Here is a 21359-nt window from a genome sequence, read left to right on the forward strand (position 1 = left end):
CAGTCATCTTAGCCCACCTTAAATACATAGAGACTAATTCACTTGAGGAGTCTACGTTCTTTGCCCAAGGGGAAATCCCTTTTACGATACCTATAAAAGTGACAGAATCATCAATCCCAATGTAAAAGGTAAATGATAAGTATCCATCGTGTGGCAATGAACGTGGTGCTAAAAAGTAAATCATTTGCTATAGAGTGGAAACAGGCAGATAAAAAACAAGGATAACGAAAGATACAGTGTGAAAAAGGTGAGCCAAACTTCTAAGGGTGATAAAAAGGCTCATTAACTGGACTGTAGTGATGGTTTCATGGGAGTTTATTATGTCAAAACTCATCAGATAATACAAATTAAATAAGGACAATTTATTTACATCAATTGTACCTCAAAAAAGTTGTAAAGCAAAGCAAACCAACAGTAAAAAAAAAAAAAAAAAATATATATATATATATATATATATATATATATATATATATATATATATATATATATATATATGACTTAGGGGTAACTAGCCAGGCTATCCTCACATGCAGACTAGTGTACATGGAACTGTAGCCTTGTTACTAACCAGTTGCAACTTTATTATATTAAAATTTCATTTTACCTTTAAAAAATTAGGTGTGAGTACACACCGAATGAATGTTAAGTGGTTCTTGGTCAGCGTAAAAGCTGCATAATTTCTCCTGATCAGACTCACTTCTGTAATTAAGATTGTTTTAACTCACTGTTCCTGTATTTTGAAGGGCACTGACTTCTGTGGAAATATATGAAGCAGAGGTACTATTCACCCCGAACCCCAGTGACTTTATTTCTATCCCTACGTTATCATGGATCATCCATATTCTATAAGCTAGACTCAGTACTCTTTTAATGGTCTGTGATTATGTTTTGTTCTGATTATGGCATATTATGGATTTCTGTTCAGCAAACCTATTGTTTGATAATACTAGGAAATGGCTAAAATGTAGATGTTTGTTTTTTTAAACAGCTTTGTTGAGGTATACTTTGTATACAAAGAACTGCACACATTTAATGTGTAATGTTTGATGAGTTTGGATATAGATAAGCACCTGTGATACCATCACCACAATCAAGGTAATAGACATATCTACACCTCCCAGGGTTTCCTCGTGTTCCTTTGTGCTTTTTGTTTGTTTGCTTCTTTTTTTTTTATTGGAGTAAAATTGCTTTACATCGTTGTGTTAGCTTCTGCTGTACAATGAAGTGAATCAGCTATATATATACTATATCCCCTCCCTCTTGGACCTCCCTCCCCGCCCCCCACCATCCCACCCATCTAGGTGGTCACAGAGCACCGAGCTGAGCTCCCTGTGCTATACAGCAGGTTCCCACTAGCTATCTATTTTACACATGGTAGTGTATTTATGTCAAACCTAATCTCTCAGTTCGTCCCACCCTCCTCTTCCCCGTCTGTGGCCACATGTCCGTTCTCTATGTCTACGTCTCTATTCCTGCCCTGCAAATAGGTTCATCTCTACCATTTTTCTAGATTCCACATATATGCATTAATATATGGTATTTGTTTTTCTCTTTCTGGCTTACTTCACTCAGTATGACAGACTCTAAGTCCGTCCACATCTCTACAAATGACCCAATTTCATTCCTTTGTATGGCTGAGTAATATTCCATTGTATATATGTACCACATCTTCTCTATCGATTCAACTATCGTTGGACATTTAGGTTGTTTCCATGTCTTGGCTATTGTAAATAGTGCTGCAATGAACACTGGGGTACATGTGTCCTTTTGAGTTATGGTTTTCTCAGGGTATATGCCCAGTAGTGGGATTGCTGGGTTGTATGGTAGTTCTATTTTCAGTTTTTTAAGGAAAGTCCGTACTGTTCTCCATAGTGGCTGTACCAGTTTACATTCCCACCAACAGTGCAGGAGGGTTCCCTTTTCTCCACACCCTCTCCAGCATTTATTGTTTGTAGATTTTTTTTTTTTAGAGTTTTTAACATCTTTATTGGAGTATAATTGTTTTACAATGGTGTGTTAGTTTCTGCTGTATAACAAAGTGAATCAGCTATACATATATATATATATATCCCCATATTTCCTCCCCCTTTTGTCTCCCTCCCTGATGGCCATTCTGACTGGTGTGAGGTGATACCTCATTGTAGCTTTGATTTGCATTTCTCTAATAATTAGTGATGTTGAGCATCTTTTCATGTGCCTCTTGGCCATCTGTATGTCTTCTTTGGTGAAATGTTTATTTAGGTCTTCTACCCATTTTTTAATTGGGTTGTTTGTTTTTTTGATATTGAGCTTCATGAGCTGTTTATATATTTTGGAGATTAATCCTTTGTCCGTTGCTTCATTTGTAAATATTTTCTCCCATTCTGAGGGTTGTCTTTTTGTCTTGTTTATGGTTTCCTTGCTTTCTTTGTAGCTTTTTTTAAGAACACTTAACATGAGATTTTAAAACATCCCCTGAGCAACTATAAAAAATAAATGTTAGTGATAATAACCACTTCTCCATTTTTGCCCTGGAAGCTGGGGGGCTATGAGTCAAATGTACAGCTCAGTTTCTTGGGATGTTAGAAATACACTGTGGTTTCTATCCTTACCCTCACAGCAACTTACTTTTTCCCCATTGTTTTCTCTTTATCCTGATGTGTTTCTTTCTTTCTTTAACTCTGTTGTATTATAACAAGCTTCCACCACTCCTTTTCCAACAAGTTTGGGTGTGAATAAAGAAATAACAAACTTCCTTTAGATGTGAGAAATGTGAATCTTTTAAAGTGTTATTTTCCAGGGCCTCAAGGCAACACCCAGATAACAAGATAACATGAAAACTGTAGAGCTATATTGTGAGTCTAGGTGAGTCCCAGGGTGGCTTTCACTCACAAATCATGCTTACTTCTCAGAGCGCTGGACAGACATAAGCCCAGGATTCAGAGACAAAGAGGTTTGGGGTCAAAGCTTCCCTCTCTCACAATGGCATATTTGCAGCAAAATATTCTATTAAGAGTCTTGGAGGACAAGGATACACTGGGGAGGGTAGTGGAAGGGAAGGAAATCCATTTCAGAGGGAAATAATTACAAGATTACCGTCACTTTCAAGGTATAGCAATAGGTCATTATTATTAACTGGTGAACTTGGCAGAGAAAAAAAAATCAGTCATATGGAATCATGTATTATGTCCAGAAAGGACTGATTATTGGCATTTTTCTAGTGGACATGAAGGCATTATAGACACTAATCTTGGTTTTCTTGGTTTCTATTTCTACAGACTTGCACACAGTTGTACATTAGAGGCATGGATGCTGTACTAGGAACCAGCCTTGATGGACAGTGCTTAGCCTTGGCTGTCTTCACAATGCGTCACCCCTTTATCAGCGGGCCCCAAACACAGATGGAGCCTGCAAGAACACACAAAGCAGCATTTTGCCAAGGGTCAAGTTTCAGTTCTACTGTATAACATTCACAGAAGGCACAGAAGGCGGCGGTTGGAGAGTGGCTGCTTTACTCCATTCAGTTGATTCCCAAGTTCCTTGATGGACAGGAAGAGTTTTCTTCCTAGACCCTCAAAGCTGCTAATCTCCCAATTTTTAATGTGACTTTTCTTGTTTTGTCCCCCATGACCCCTCAATCTCTTTAATTCCTTTAGTCTTCCCAGGTTTACCCTGGCCCTGCCCCTTTGGTCTCTGGAGCAGGCTGTCAGTCATTCAGTTCCATGGGTTTTGTTGCCAGTATGGGGTATCTACCAAACAATTGGACATATCCCAGTGCCATGATTGATCTGCTTTGATCATTACAACTCTTTAGTGCAAGTGACAGAAAGGCCATTCCAGGGGACTTGAGTCCTCAGGTGTTTGTTTATCCTTTCAGGTTCTAGTTTGCCCTTGTTCTCATCTACTCAGTGTTCTCCCCCCATTGCTGGCTGTTCTGTAGACTTCAGGTCAACCTCAGGTACAGAGATATGAAGGCCTGCAGAGCCTTCTCCACCAGCAGTCAAAATTCCATGAGATGCAACCCCACAGTAAACCCCTTATTGTATCACTCCTAGTGCTTCTGCTTCCCGTATCGAATCCTGACCGATAAATGCCTTTAAGTAAGACACCAAGACCTTGGAGAAGCCAAAGTCTATGCAGATATATTTTAGCTAATACTATCTCTTTGATTAAAAATGCTAAATCCAGGGCTTCCCTGGTGGCGCAGTGGTTGAGAATCTGCCTGCCAATGCAGAGGACACGGGTTCGAGCCCTGGTCTGGGAGGATCCCACATGCCGCGGAGCAACTAGACCCGTGAGCCACAACTACTGAGCCTGCGCGTCTGGAGCCTGTGCTCCACAACAAGAGAGGCCGCGATAGTGAGAGGCCCGTGCACCGCGATGAAGAGTGGCCCCTGCTTGCCGCAACTAGAGAAAGCCCTCGCACAGAAACGAAGACCCAACACAGTCAAAAATAAATAAATAAATAATAAAAAACAAAACAAAAAACCCAAAATGGTTTAAAAAAAAAAATGCTAAATCCAGTTTAGATAGTTGTCCTTACCAATATAGGCATTTCCTTTTTATATTTTACTGAAGTCAAGTAATTATAAAGCTTGATTCACTATTTAATATCATATCATAAGCATTATTCGTACTGGTTTGTAGTCTTTATAACCCTAATTTTAGAAAGATTTCATATTAGATTGAGTGGATACTCCATAATTTAATCATTTCCCTGTTGTTAGATATATAGGTTTCTTCTAATTTTTTACTATTATGAATGATCTGAAATACTTCTTTATGCATGTGATTTTTCCCCATATTTTAGAATATTTTATTAGGCTATAATTTCATTAGTTGAGGATAAAAGTATGTAAAAGGTATAAATTTTTTATTGCTTTTGATTCATATTGCTTAATTGCTTTCAAAAAGGACTAGAATAATTAGTAATGCTATTAGCAATTGATAGTATTCTTACTAACTTTGAGTAATATCATTTAAAATAGTCTTTCTTTATTTAACCGAAAAAAATGTACCAATGCAATTTCAAAGGGACTCCACGTTGCCCACTTTATATTGGTATCTATTTCCTGCTTTGCAATATCTAGAAAGCAAACACTGATCCCAAGTGGATTGGAAATATTCTAAAGACACTTTCCCTGAAACACAGCTGTTAATTTCTGACTTCTGAATGCAGCCTGCCCAAAATATAAGGATTCAACCATATACTTTCTCGTTAAACTGAGATTCTTTCACTTTGTGACTAGAGCGATTAAGAGACTCATCAGTGGAGACAGTGTGGAGGCAATGGAATCACGTGCAACTAATGTTCTTATCTTTTTAATTTTAGGTAATAGCACTTCTTCAGAATAACATCTTCAGGGAAAGCATATTGAATTCAATCTGTTGGGTGAATATTTTCAGTTAGAGAAGGTACAGTATGTATGTATAAATGAACGTACAGACTGCTGGTGGTTTATTTTGGTCCTATAGCAGTCTTGGAAATAAAACTGAGTTTTATATAGCATCTTCCAGAATCAGGGGAGCCCTAAGCTCTTTATGGAGCAGTGATTTTGGCTATGTCTAAATAAACCTCATCCTTATAGTCAAAGACAAAAAATTCAGATGACAAACTACTTCATCTTTCCATACGATATCATGTAAATGGCTTGATTTGGGGCTTCCATAATTGCACGGCTATTTTGGCTTTATGGATGCATCTTTTTGCAACTCCCAGTGCCCTGTAGGAGAAAGGCTGTCAAGGATGTCCTAGATGACTCCCTGGGAGGAGTGGGAGTGCTCCTCGTGGAAACAAGCCACGGCACCAGTCACGGGAGCAGCATGGTACTGGCAATTTCAAGATGCTGCCCAGACATACAAGGGCATCTCTGTCTCAGAAGGAGCCATCCTAGCCTTTCCATGGGGGGCGGGGAATGGGGAGTTACAGTGGGTAGTAGTTGGAACGGTAATTACTGTGGATGATTTTTGCCCTGTCTACTGAATCGCCTGGTGGGTAAATGTATATATGGGACCCTTTCCTCCTTATGTTTGGGAATAAATTTAGTAGGCATGTTTACCAATAGTAGCATTTTATAGCCTGAACCACACATGTTGGTCTGTGTTGTTACATTTGTACATGTCTTGCATTTGTACAGATATTCAGAGTTTTCTAAACGCACTTATACTTCACTGGATTATCTATACAATAACATCTCAGCTCTTTGCTGCAAGTCTTGTCAGTTGTATCTCTTAACTACATCTCAATTGCCCACTACCCCCTTCTGCCCTTCCAGCTGAAATCATATCATGCTTGTTCCCACATCGTGAGTTGCTACCAAGCTGGTCTTCCTACTTATTACCCTCCTGAGGCTGTTGGCAACCTATTCTCCCTAGAACAGCTTGAGGAATCTTTAAACATCGTAACTCACGACATGTCTCTGCTTAAACTCCTTTATTGTTTTCAGAGTGCTGATAAAGATCTGAAATGCCTGACTATGGCACAAAGGCCCTGCATGATCTGGCCCCTTCCAACCTCTGCAGCCCGCTCTGCTCGCCCCTCTCTCATGGCCCCTCCAGCTCCTGTAAGCTCCTCAAGTACAACCCCAAGCTGCCTTCCCCGAGGACATTGGCACCTGCTGATGCGCCTGCCTGAAAACCTCTTCCTGGGGCTGAATTCTCATCTTTTGGGCTTTAGCTCAAATATCCCGTCTCTAAGAATCCTTCCCCACAAAGTGGGGATTCATGGAGGATGTGAGACTCAGATGAGGACCCAAAGCGATGGAAGCATGAGAACTGGAAGGAACCTCGCACTCCTGGCTCCTCGTTCATCATTCCTGCCAGAACTGATGCCAGCCTGTGACTTACATCCATTTCTCTGCCAGTCACTTAGGAAGATCATAGATTATAGGGATACTTTCTATTTTTGTTTGCATTCTCTTGACTACGATGTTTAGGAAAATGGGGAAGATATTGCTGATGTTAAGTAATTCCCGAGTGGTTGAGACTGATTCTGGCAGGAGGGACTCTGAGAACTGACAAAGACACATGCTCACTAGCCCCCGTGGAGCCTGGCACCCTTGGGTTCCCTTTCAAAAGGGAGAGAGTTCCCATTTATAAGGAGAGAGCTCCTCTTGCTACAGAGTTGTTTGAAAGCACCCTGGAGACTTCCACTTGAAAGATGATCAGAAAACATCATCATGAGTTCTTTGATTTAAAATGGAATTTAAAATAGGACCAATTTCTACCCTTAAGTACAATAATATTTCCTCTAAACTAGGGTATATACACAGATCACTTTTCCTCTGGGATATTTTTTTCTCATCCAAACATTGTCTTGCAAATACAATTTTTTACATGCATTTGTGACTCACTCTCACCTTTTTAACCTAGAAGACTCCCTGGTGTCAGCTGGCCTCCTCTGAGTTATTCATCCGGGTCTGAATCACATTGAACACATATGGCAGGTGTCACCCTGGACAGGCAAAACCAAGAGAAAGTCATGAAAAAAAACAAACATTACTTTTCCTAACCATTAATACGTGCTACTCATTTGCATTTCAGATAGTTTCATGCCCCTTTATTTTAGAACATTGAATCACAAAATAGAATTTTGAAAGACTATTTAGCCTCACAGCCTCATAGATGCATTAAATGCCCTGGTCTGTGTCTCCACCAAGCTTCATCCAGCCTCTATTTAACCACCTCCGGCAGGGAGCACTGACTTTCTTCTGGGGCTGCACCATCTTTGCGTGGAATTAATTGGTAGGAGGTTAAGTTGAGCCTAAATTTTTGGCTACTAATTTGATCAACAAAGAATGTATGCTTTCATCCAGGACATCAATTAAACACTAAAGAGCCAAGAAGAGAGCAGTGGTCAGCTTCTAGAGAACTCGAGAACCATTAATCAACACAGGCTTTGCCCTAAAATCTGGTCGCAGTGATTGATGAGGAGACCATGGAAGCCTTGGGCAATCAAGGCACACTATATATTCTATCAACATTCCTGGGTTACCCTCCCTAATCTAGAAAACTCTGGTCACCTCAGGTTGCCCTCTGACATCCTGGTAGTGGGCAATGTTATTAAATAAGCTCAGCCTAAGGCAGGGGTTTGACAAAGATTTATATAGATTAAAACCCCTTCTCCCTTCACACAAATTTTTCAAAATCCTCTCAAAGTTCATCTATATCGCATCTCCATAATAATACATACCATGAGTAACTGTGGGACAGCCTGATACTTTGATTTCATTACAAATTGAGAGATGTTCATCTCTGCATGTATCACTTGGTAACGATATCTTCCTTCCTTTCCTGGGGCTCTTGGCATTTAAGGATGCATGGTATTTTCCCAATAGCACTAGAAAAATCATCGAGTGAATCTAATGTTCCCAATGTCTTCCTCCACTCAGGATATTGTATTTATGTGCCTCCTCCCCAGTATTTAGTTTCACAAGCAAAACAAATTCTGCAAATATATAAGTCCCATATCTTTGATTTGGAAAAGGTTAAAGGATCCCAGCTGCACAAAGTTTCTACGAGAAAGGATGTAGATTCTCACTGGCTCCAGTCTTAGGTGGGGAAATGGAGGATTCTAGAGTTCTGAACACAGCATGGGCCAGGGAAACAAGGAGAGGAAAAGTATAGACCAAGATAGGTTGGCTATGACCTTAAGCTGGGTAAACGGAGCTCACCTCAATTCTGTTGGAGTATCCCCCCGTTTTCACATCCTACAATAATGTGTACACTTGTTTGTAACCACATCAAAAAGGAGATGAGTTTAGCCTGGCATGACTTACTTATTCTCACTGAACCCATGCTGGCTGCTAATGATTGCTTTCCTTTTTAAATGCTCCCAAGCCATCTGTTTAATAATCTATTCTAGAATTTTGCCTGAGAAGAATCTCAATGCTAATGAAGTGGAAAGATCCCCAGGCAAAGATCAGGAGACCCAGGTTCTAGCCCAGGCTCTGTCATCAACTAGCTGAATGTCGCTGGGCCAGCACCATACCCTGTCTTGTCCTGTTTCATCTCTAAACTGAGAGGGTCAGAATCGATGATCTCTATGCTGCTTCCAGCTGTGAATCTAGGATTCCTTCATTACCTTGGTCTGTAGTTCTTGGAACCTTCTCTTCCCCCTGTTGAAAATCAGGAACTTAACCGTACAGTCTTTGAGTATTTCTGCTCTGTGTGGTCTAGATCCTGTTACTTACTTATTAGTTGACTGGGGAAAATTGTTACAATTCTATGGGTCTCAGTTACTTCACTTTATTTTTTACATTTTTTTAAAGATTTTTTTTGATGTGGACCATTTTTAAAGTCTTTATTGGATTTGTTACCATATTGCTTCTGTTTTATGTTTTGGTTTTTTGGCCACGAGGCATGTGGGATCTTAGCTCCCCGACCAGGGATCGAACCTGCACCCCCTGCACTGGAAGGCGAAGTCTTAACCACTGGACCGCTAGAAAAGTCCCATCAGTTACTTCACTTTATAAATGAAGGGGTTTAAATCAGATGACGTCTACATTTCTGAGTCCAAGTCCATAATACCTAGACGATATCGAATATTGTTTCTGTGCCCACATTCCATACCTTCTTGAAGTAACCCAGTACTGTGTGTTTGGCCCTGGAAGATGAAAACACTCATCAACTCAGGGTGGGCAGAAAGCTTAGACATTATCAGTCAAACAACTGACTGAATAATATTTAGAGTGGCTGGTGCTTTTTTCCTTGCCTTGGATTTAAATAATCTTTAATTTCTAGTTTGTACTGATTTTTTAAGTGCCACCCTCCCCCGCTTTTCCCATTGAACAGCCAGGTCTGCTGCTGGGTTCGTTTGCACTGACTAAGGGTGCCATGCTCATTTCAGTGAACGCTCCCAAAGTCTAAGGGTATGGAGAGAGGACTCTCAAAATCTGCTTCTGTTTCTTTACTTCAGGTAATGAATGCTTGGGTTATAGAGCTATTTTATTCCGGCCTGATGATGTGGCATGACTCAGTGTAGATGATTCCCACAGGAAGGTCTGATTTTTATTCTTTGACTCAAAACTAAAAATAGAGCCTTCAACTCGTCCTGTACTCTCAGCTGTCATCTGCCATCGAAACCTGGGCACTTGGCATGTTTGCTTGTGGCTTTGAAAGAATCACTGCCTTCTCTGGGTTAAAATAAGGAACAAACAAATATACGTGTATGGACCTGGAATGTTGTTTCACTTCCTATTGCCTTTATTCTGGGTGAATTATGCAGCTGAAGGTGGCTTTTCTTTCAAATGTATTTAAATGCAATTCTTTTCAAAGGTGAGTATGAGGAGGTATGGCCCAGAAAGGACATATTCTGACTCATCACGTCTTTTTAAATATACCTTCTGAATAATCATAAACGCTGATGGAACTTGACTGTTTACAGAGTCTCATTTTGGGTGGACAAATCATCTGTCAACATTCTCACTTTGGGAATAAAGCAGGCTGAGGCTAAATGAGCACTTTGCCTCAAGTCACAGACCTAATGAGTCGAGGAAGTAGAACTGAACCCCAGGATTTGTATTACCCACTTCAAGTCGTTCTTCTGCTGGAACCCTACACCCCACTCCACCACCAAAGAAAATACACCAAAACGTCAGACAAAATCTGGGCTGGTTTCTTCATGAGTCCTGCCCAGGGACAGTCACACATACTGGCTGTCCTTGTGTCTGAATATTTCTTGTCTTTATTGTTTGTGACACACAGTTGAGGCCCCTTCCTTAGTTCTTTGTAGCCTTCTCATAGTTCTATGTCCTGGCTAGACGGTTTCCCTCAACAATGGCACAGAGCTGGGTCCACAGTAGGCTAATTAGTTTAATTCAGGAAAAATAAGCCTCCAGGCCAGAAAAGAAGACTCTCCCAGAACTGGAGTTAACAGATGGCATGTCTCCAGGGCGTGAGCCCACTTTAAGGCTTGTTCTGGTCATGCGGGTGGGTCGCCGTGTGCAACTCCAATTATTCATAGACTCTCCACATTTCAGCAGCAGAAAGAGAAAAAGGAGTTATTATACCTAAATTAAGTCCTTTGAGACTGGGGTTGATAAAATTCTCTTAAACATTTCTCTGGGAAAGATTTCCCAGTGTCCCTCAATGAACCTGTTACGTGACCATATGGTTAAGAAGTCCAATCCAATTGTGGTAGGAACTGGTCTGACTCCGAGTTGGTGAATTCCATCATACAATTCATAGTAGGGGTTAATTAAATTTTAAAATATTCAAATTGGGTTTATATGCTCCTGTAGCTAATGTTGACTCCAAATCTCCCTTTGTTTAGTTCCAGCTTATGCTCTGGGAAGTTACTAGTAATGACACAAAGCCCTAACACAGAGCATGCCGTACACGTCTCATTAGGACTCAGGCCAGCCTGCCAAGACAAATAGGGAGCTGGTGTATTTCATTTCTTTTAAGCACTGGGTCGGGGAGGGCAGCCTTAGAGAACGTGCAGTTACATGTTTAGGAGCAGATTAATTCAAGAGCTGTTATGTCCACAATATTCTGCTAGTCTCAATGCTCCCTCATCAGAGGTCATGAGCATGACATTGACAATGACCTTGATGGACTCAGGACTTTTCTCCAAACCTGTGCCTTGGTTTTACCTACTTTGCATCTCTGCTGGTTATCACTGTCTCAGCTCCAAACCCTCCTTCTTTGCCCTGCTTTGTGCTCCTGGAGATGGACCGTGGAACACTTCTCCTTTGTCAGCTGGTGCAACGTTAGTCCTTGACTTTAGAGAACGTGGGAGAGACATTGGAAGAGGAAGAGGCTTCTCTTTTTCTTTCTGGGCCTGTATTTTTCTTGCTCTCATGGCATGGCAGGTGGCTTTCCTGCAAGGGGGCATGGGAGAGCCGGAGGTGCACAGCCTCCAGTGATTTCTATCGCTACCCAATGAGTTCCACGGGGAGGTTCCTGGCAGCCAGTCCTGCCCTGTGGCATCTCAGGAAACTTCTCCTCCATCCAGTGGGCTACAGATGCACAGACACATCCTCTCCAACAGGGGGTCTCAGCCACGGACGGGCGCTGCTTCCATGTTTGTTCCTTCCTTGGGCACCCTCTCTCAGCCCTAGAGGCAGGGGCTGCACTCTGCATCTGCTATTTCTGTATTACGAAGAGTTCTCTTTCCCCCTCTTGGAAGTCAATCGCTTGTTACTGGTTAATAATTTTACGTTAAATTTTCCCAGTCCAAATAACCAGTGTGGTTTCTGTTTTCTGACGGGACCCTGACTGATACAGAACCCCTTCAAGAATAGATCATCCTTTAGCCTCGGATCCATTTGGCTTCAACTGTGGATTCCCTCTGCTGCTTGGCCGTGTTTCTGATTGGGCTTTGGACCTTGCTCGTTGGTACTGACACAAAGACCTCATATTACATTGTGCCTTCATTTCCCTCCAGGTGCCGTGAATCAAGTTGAGTGGTTCTCTCCCACCCTCCGCGTCCCTCACCTCTGCTTGTCCAGGAAGAGTGATGAGTCATGTTCAAGAAGCCCGAATGATATGATCTGCCTACAAGGTTGTGTGACCCGCAGAAGCAGAAAGTATCGATTGATTCTTCACTGCTGTTTGAAGAGAAGAAATTGAAACAGTTCTTGGAATCACCCTGTTGCTGCTTTAACAAATACAAGCTAAATGCAGCTAAAGAACTCCTAGAAGAAGTGTATGAGATAATATAACAGTAATCGTCACCACTGCTATCATCATTGCTTGAAGGCTTACTGTGTGCCAGGAACATGTTAAGTTACTAACACATTGTTTTATTTAATTCTTATAGCAAGTCAATAACGTAAGAGCTATTAGTTCCTCATTTGTATCAGTCAGGGCTCTCTAGAAAAACAGAACTAATAATATATATACATACATATATATATGCATATATATACATATATATAGAGAGAGGACGCTTTATTTTAAGGAATTGGCTCACATAATTGTGGAGGCTGGCAAGTCTGAAATGTAGGGCAGGCCAGCAGGCTGGAAACTCAGGCAAGATCTATGCTACTGTCTTGAGAGTGGGAAACCTTAGTTTTTGCTCTTAAGGCCTTCAACTGATTGGATAAGCCCAAGCCATATTAATGAGAATAATCTCCTTTACTTAAAGTCAACTGACTGTAAATGTTAATCACATCTACAAACTACCTTCAACAGCAACACCTAGATTAGTGTTTGATCAAATAATTTGTCACCATCGCCAGTGTAATCAACCTGCCACCAGGTAGCTGACTGAACGCTCTGGGGAATGATGGAATATTGAAGACTCGGTGTTGGCCTCAAAGTGGGCACGCAGCAGTGGCTGTAGCCACCTTGGCCTTGGAGAGGAGAAGTCCATGTTGTCGAGCCCAGGCCTGACCTCCATCCCTGCCACGACAGCCAGTGTGTTCATAAACCCAGTGGGCAATAACAGGGGTGAATGGGAAAGAGACTGAGGTATCCAGAGCAGATCATCTTATCCACTTGCTTACTAAAATCCTTCTCTGCTGAGGTCACCCTTTGGTAAGCACTGGGATACAAACAGGTTCATTTTTCTTTGTCCATTCAGGGAGGTCTCTCCACATACCTCTTCCCCAGACTCTGTTGTCACCAATATTCCAATCATGTTACTTCCAAGCCCTTGACCATCCAGCTAAACAACACCCAGTTCATGATGGGCTGCTTAGGTCATATGGTAGCTTGGTGGACCACAGTTGAGTATTCAGTCTCTACTAAGGCCCAGTAGCAAGCCAAAAGCTCTTTCTCAAAAGGAAAGTAGTTGTCTGCAGAGGATGGCAGGCTTTGCTCCAAAATCCCAAGGGTCTGAGCTGCGATTGATCTGTTGGGCCTGTCTGCTCCAAACAGCATCTCTATCTGTCACTGACAATTCAAGCACCACTGGATCTGCTGGACCTATTGGTTCAAGGGGCAGAGCAGCTGGCAAGCAGGATAGACCTGTTAGAGAAGCTTCTCTTGTTCTGGGCTCCATTCAACGCTAGCAGCTTTTCTAGTCACTCAATACATGGATCAGAGGAGTGCACTCCGATGAGTAGTATGTTGCTCCCAAATCCAGAGACCCACTAGGCACTGTGCTTGTTTTATGCTTACAGTAGGGACCAGATGTAACAACTTGTGCTTCGCCTGAGAAGGGATATCTCAACATGCTTCACACCAGTGGACCCCCAGAAACTTCACGAAGGTGGAAGACCCCTGAATTTTTGTTCAGATTTACTTCCCACCCTGTGGCATGTCATCATCTGCTGCCAATGGTCCAGAGTAGTTGCTACTTCTTGCTCAGTCATTCCAATCAGCATATAATCAAGGTGAAGGATCAGTGTGATGTCTTGTGGAAAAGAGGTCTCGTGTAGTCAAGGTTCTTGCAGACTAAATTATGACATCGGGCTGGAGAATTGATGTACCCCTGAAGTAGGACAGTGATGGTGTATTTCTAGCCTCTCCAGCTAAAAGCAAACTGCTTCCAGTGGTCTTTACTAACAGGTATGGAGAAAAAAAGCTTTTTCCAGATCAACAGCTCAGCGACACACCAGGTACCAGGGGATATGTTAATTTACTCAAGCAACAAAACCACATTTGGAACAGCAGATGTGACTGGAGTCACCACCTGGTTACGTTTATGATAATCCACTGCCATTCTCCAAGAACTACCTGTTTTCTCCAGAAGCCAAATAAGTGTGTTGAGCGGGGATGTGGTGGAAACCAACCCCCCTGCATCCTTCAAGTCCTTGATGCTGCTGCTAATCACTGCAATACTTCCAGGAATTCACACTGATTTCGGTTTACTTTAATCCTATGCAGAGGCAGTTCTAGTGGCTTCCACTTGGCCTTTCCTACCACGCTCCACAGAGCAGGGAAACAATGTGGAGCTTCTGCTGGTTGCTGAGTATTTCTATTCTAATTATGCATTTTGGAACTGGGGAAATAACCACAGGATGGGTTTGGCGACCCAGTGTGAGATAAAGTTGAGCTAAGATTCCATTGATCACCTGACCTCCATAAGCCCCTACTCTGTTGACCCACAGTGTCAGTTCAGAACTAGGGTTCAATCACCCCTGAGAAGTCTGATTTTTTCCTTTTCCCCAGTGCAGAGTCACCCTTGTAAAAGGCAGTAGGTATCTTTGGAGAGGGCTGGGAGAAAGATTAATAGTATAAATTTTTGGCAGTGTGATGAGGTCCTTCTCCAGGGGACACAGTCTCCTCTTTATTCAATGGGTTCTGGGTCTATAAACTGGCTCAGGGCTGGGAATTGACTCAAGGGCCATGACTCTTCAGTTTTGGTGATTCAAGTTAGACTTCTGTCATTTGACTTAGAGCTTTTCCACATATGCAAATCAAGCCAGAATTTAGGAGACTGTCTATTTCTCTCTTAGGGAAACTGTTCAACTGGCCAATGACATAGGTCTATGCAAGTCAGACTATTTTGATTGCTGCCTTGACTCTGCTGTCCATTATGGTAACAACTCTTGCCTTGTATTGGTGATTAAGTGCCACCAGTGGCCCTTGTCACCCTGGGATCCAATTACCGCCATGACATTTAAGGATCCCAGTCAGTGGTAGCCATTCTCCCTATGATTTCTGACCTACAGAGAAGAGTGACCACGGAGTTCTTCAAGGATGCTGAGGCTCCCGTCACAAATTTGTTTTTCTGTAGTCGCAGTGAAAGGTGTGTCCTCTGGCCCCTTGGTCATGGGGGCGAGCAGATCTTACATGACAAATCAACTTTAACATCCCAATCTCCCTAAGCCTTTGGATATACTCTTCTACAGTATACCAAAGAAGTTCTGGCATTTCAACTTCATTTAGTGTAGGAGACATTTCAGTCTATGTTTCAGCCAACACCAACCCTGCCCACCCCCGCCCTGCAAAAAAAACAGAGCTTTTTCTAACTCTTTATTGAAACCAGAATTTTTGTTTAGTGGGCTCAATAAATTCAGCCTGATCCAACTTTACATTCCTTCCACCATCATCACGCACAACTTCAACTCCCATAAATATTCCCCATATTCCTGCCTGGATACATTGGAAAAATTATGTGGTCTTTTGTGGTGTGACACATCTTGTGGGTCACGCTTTGCACCTCACCTGGGGCTCGCTGGAACTTGAGTCTAGCTATGGGTCTAGAAGCAAAGAGCAGTGGTGGGGGCATGTCCTAGGAGAATCAGCCATGTTTTTCAAGGCAGTTCCTTCAGGGGAGGCCATTACAATTTCATCAGGCAAAGCAGGGTTAATCTCCTCAGGTGGGAGTGGCTTAAGGGCTGTTTGTAGGGTGAAGAAGACTCACTGCCGCCAGCTTCATCAGGATCTAGCCGTCTGCCCCATTCCAGTTTTCAGGACTCCATTCCTTCCCAATCGACGCCTTTACTGCAACACCTTGTAAAGCTGAAAATTTAATTTGCATTGTAATTCAGCTGCTAACTGCAGAGATTCTGTGTCTGTTTTTATAAAGCTCAGCTCCAGGGCTACAGGAGGTAAGGATTTCTTTCAAGACAGACATAGAAACTTTCAGATGATTCATGTGGTGCTAGAGGTGGGAATTTGAATCCCTGAACTAATACTTTTCTTTCCCACACTGTCCATAGCAGTTAGGAGCAAGAAGCCAATCTCCTTATACTCGCTAGTTTGACAAAATGTTCTAAGGTACCAAACAGATGGTCACCCAGAACCTTGCCTCCTGTAGGTATTGGATTAGGAATATTCAGTGGTGAGATTTTGTACATTTCTATTGCCACATTACACAATGGATTATCAGTACCCTCTCTCCCACCAGAGTCATTAGTGCATTTAAATCTAATTAAATTAGAGAACCAATTCCAGGAACCTCAGAACCAATTCAGAAAATTCACTCTTAAGATTCTGTTCCTCTAGAACTACTCTCAATACCAAAATCAGTATCAGTCAGAGTACTCCAGAGAAACAGAATCAATAGGATGGATGGATGGATGGATAGAGAGGGAGAGAGATTTATTTTGAGGAATTGGCTCACACAACTGTGGAGGCTGGCAAGTCTGAAATCTATAGGGCTGGCTGGAAGGCTGGAAACTCAGGCAGGATTTTTATGCCATAGTATTGAAGCAGAATTCTTTCTCAGTTTTTGTTTTCAAGACCTTGAACTGGGGACTTCCCTGGTGGCGCAGTGGTTAAGAATCCACCTACCAATGCAGGGGACACGGGTTCGAGCCCTGGTCCGGGAAGATCCCACATGCCGCGGAGCAACTCAGCCCGTGCGCCACAACTACTGAGCCTGCGCTCTACAGCCCACGAGCCACAACTACTGAGCCTGTGTGCCACAACTACTGAAGCCCGTGCACCTATAGCCCGTGGTCCGCAATAAGAGAAGCCAGCGCACCGCAACAAAGAGTAGCCCCCGCTTGACGCAACTAGAGAAAGCCTGCGCGCAGCAACGAAGACCCAATGCAGCCAAACATAAATAAATTAAAAAAAAAAAAAGACCTTAAACTGATTGAATGAGGCCCACCCACATCATCAAGGGTAATCTCCATTATTTAAAGTCAACAGACTGTAGAGAGTGATGGCATCTACAAAGTGTTTGTTGAGGACACTTGGTGCTACAGTCAGACGGTTTGCATTTTCCTGACCCCGTAACTATTCCCCTCTGCTGTGATCTGCACCATCCACAGTTTCAGCTGTTTCTATTAATTGTTTTCATTTCTTCCTGGATGCCTCCTATTTCCCCCTTTTTTGTCCCTTTTCTGATACTTCTCAGTTTAATACTACTGGCACTGGTTTTCAACACCCTCTTCTAGGTACATCAAGCCTCTTCTTCCGCACTGGGTCTCCTGTACTTTTAGTGTTTTCAGCATTTCCTGGCCATTTTGGCCACCAGTCACCGTCAAGCACTGATTCACTTCCAGCTTTGGGGCTGTTCCTGAGGAAAAATGTAGCTGCTAAATGGTAATAGATATGGAATAATTTACTTCTATTTATGTTTGGGATACAAATGAAACAACTGGATTACTAGAATTGTGTTATGTTAAGTGAATCTGGAAACAAGCATATACTCTCTTAATAAACTAAAAAAATGGGAATAAATCAGATTAGGTCTTAGACGGGGATGCGCCTTTAGGAGGACACACTGATGAGTAAGATGCCAGAGAGAATTCCCATAACAATGAGCTCTCTAAGCTGAGGAGAGAGGTGCTATGTAAATGTCAGGTTATTTTCATATCATTGATACTTAAGATGCTCCAAAAAGGTCAAGCATTAGCCAAAGGGAACAGAATGTTTTCAGCTTTTAATGGACCAGACCCATTCATTTGGAGGAAGTTTAAAAGGAGTCTCACACACAAGGTGGATAAACAAGGCTGCAAATTTCTACCAAAATATTAATACCTTGAGTAGGTTTTAACACTTACAAATTCATCTCAAGAGGATTTGAACCAATCCACAAACAACTTTTATATTTCTGTTCACATATGGAAACTTTATAGTTATATGCATGCGTATCATGACTACTTCTACATAACATGAAATATATGGATAAGAAATTCTAAAGCCAGTAAAACATTCAGTTTGTTCAAACACCCTCATTTCTCAGAAACATCTGAAAGTCTAGCATCAGTATTTATTTTTATGTGGATATTTTATTTAGATCCCACCAAGCTTTATTTTCCAAAGAGTTCAAATAACTAAAAGTAAGTTCCTACAGTCAAATTAAACATTTCTTACTTTTTATGACATATGGAAATATTTTTTAGAGCTCTAACAAACTGGGCCATGTCCCAAACCTTCAGCTTCTCCCTCCTTAGGGTGACAAATCAATTCTTACCTTGTAATGCTGGAGAGTTACTGCGGTTCAGTCATAATCTGAAGTTTCCAGACACTGCCAGGATGTGGATGGAAGACCGGTTAGTACTGAACATTTTAGAAATTCTCCAGCAAGTCTTCATCCAACTCCTGAGTTTCTCTTTCTCTTCAAGTGTATTTTAGACAATGATTAGTAATCAAACATTTCAATTCGGCAAATATTTATTGAACTCGGAGCAAAGCACACGGCTAGAAATTGGGGATATAGAGGTGAACAAAATAAATTTCTTGCCCCCAGGAACTCTTATTTTAGCAGATGATACAGAGGACTATGTAACTAACTAAATTGTGAGTCAGTGCAGTCATAGACTTAAGCAAATTCCTAAGGCAAGCACAGAGGAAGGAGAAAGTCATTCTGATTTGTGGCATTAGGAAATGCTTCATGGAAGGAGCAGGGCATTTGTGCTGCTCCTTGAATAGGCTAAACAAACAAACATCCCAGGTTGCTTGGGATAGTCCCAGTTTACCCTGTTTTCCAAGCATAATTATTCATCATTAGCACTGCACTTTCACTCTCAAAGGTTTTCTTTGGACAATAAATTATATGATCATACTAGTATTGGAGCACACATAAGATGCTGACACAGAGAAGAAGGAGGGTGAGAATTTCAGATGGACCAAACAGCAACACAAAGGGCACGGAGGAATAAGATCCCATGGTATGCTAGGGGAAAAACTGGGCTTAAAATCTTGAAGAGGGCATTTGCCGTCTTTTCTATTGCTGTTTGAACTGAAATGGAAGTATGTTCTATAAGAATTGTCATGACCTGCTATTTGCATACTTATTTTTCTTTCTAGGAATGTGACTGTTGTGCAACAAAGACTTTTCCCATATTTATCTCTCATTTTCCATTTTCATTTGATCAGACAGTTTTATTTCTGGCAAAGTATTACATTCACATCGCAGAGAAAGGGAAATTAAAAACCAATTCAGACTTTCCATTGTCTGCCTTCTGACCAGTTAACACTGAATTAAAGCATACAATGTGCTCCGAGTTTGCCCTTGTACTTTCCCAGAAACAAATGTTTAAAGAGAAAATAACCAAAATTAGAAAGACATTATTTCTGTCCTCATAACTATTCAGGGGGAAAAGGACAGAATATGCTGAAATAATAATGAAAATCTTAACTAACTTGCATTGCTTTAGAACAAGAGATTGACATGATTACTTTTTGGAGTGATAAAGTCAATCTCTGATAGGAATAGTCCTCTTAGGTATTTTTTTTTAACAGAAAGGTTCTAAATGTAGAACAAAGAAACAAGACTATCACTGTGCATAAATATATGAAAAATAATACAGCCATCAACCAAGCAATTCCAACAAACACTGAAAAGGCTCTATGTTCCTTATCACATAAGTAGACTTGATTTCCATGGCTTGTTAATCCCCAAAGGCTTTTGTCTCAGCTCTTTAGGATCATTCAAAGACCTGAAACCACTGATTCCACGTGTAAGTACCGAGAGAATACAGAATATGCAAATATGCAATACACAACGGTGTGAAGAGTTGGGAAAGGGCCATTGCAGGAACCATTTAAAGGAAAGGTGATGCAGGAAGAGGGTAGATCCAGCTCCCTCCTCTGACCTCCTGCCACACCTGCTTCTTTCCGGAACTGCTTCAGAGCTGCCACTTCCAGCCAGGAATTTAGGTCCCCATCCAGGCAAGCCCTTTGCTCCTTTCCCAGCCCAGTTCAGTATCAAGGTGGGTAGAGGATATTGAGGTCCACTGACCTTCAGAGAGAGCTTTGAAAACTTTTGAAATTATCCAAAATGTTAACAAACTTAGAAGGAACATTTATATTTGACATAGTTACCTAATTACTCTGATTTTTCTGGCTTCCTAGGAGTATAACATAACAGGAAACCCATTGGAAGATGCTATTTTGATAAAAAACAACCAATGTTTTTTTCCTCTCCTCCTTAGGCCCTCACTTTCCCTTACCCCGACTCTCATACTAGTCTTCTAACTGATCTAGCTGCCTCTAGTCTCCTCCCACTTCAGGCCATTTCTGGGCTGCTCTCCATCATTCGGGGAACAAATCATTTCCTTCTAAAATGTGACTTGATTATGCCCCTATTTAAAGCTTTTTGATAGCTCCCAGTACTAAAGGATACACTGTAGTTATCTGAAGCAAGACATGCAATGCTGTGCACAATTACCTTTCTGGTCTTACATTCTTTCCCTTTCATACCTGATGGCTTTGCAGAATTTCAGCCTGGTGAATGTGCCCTCCCTATTAAGCCAGTCCTGGCTCTGAGACTTAGTCACGCTCTCCTGTGTAATACCATAGCAGGGACCGGATACTCTTATGGGTCTGAGTGCTACTGGAGCACCTTCTTCATCTGAAAATCATCATCATTGCTTAGCAGATTGCCTGGTATGTTTGTTGAGTAAATTTAAAACGGTAGCTGAACAGGGAACTATATTCAATATCCTTTAATAAATGATAATGGAAAAGAATATATATATATATATCTGAATCACTTTGCTGTACACCAGAAACTAACACAACATTGTAAGTCAACTACCTTCAATTTTAAAAAAGGTAGCTGAGGAACTCACTGCAGGGGGCACTTG

This window comes from Balaenoptera acutorostrata, chromosome 3 (assembly GCF_949987535.1).
Source record: "Balaenoptera acutorostrata chromosome 3, mBalAcu1.1, whole genome shotgun sequence".
Taxonomy (NCBI): domain Eukaryota; kingdom Metazoa; phylum Chordata; class Mammalia; order Artiodactyla; family Balaenopteridae; genus Balaenoptera; species Balaenoptera acutorostrata.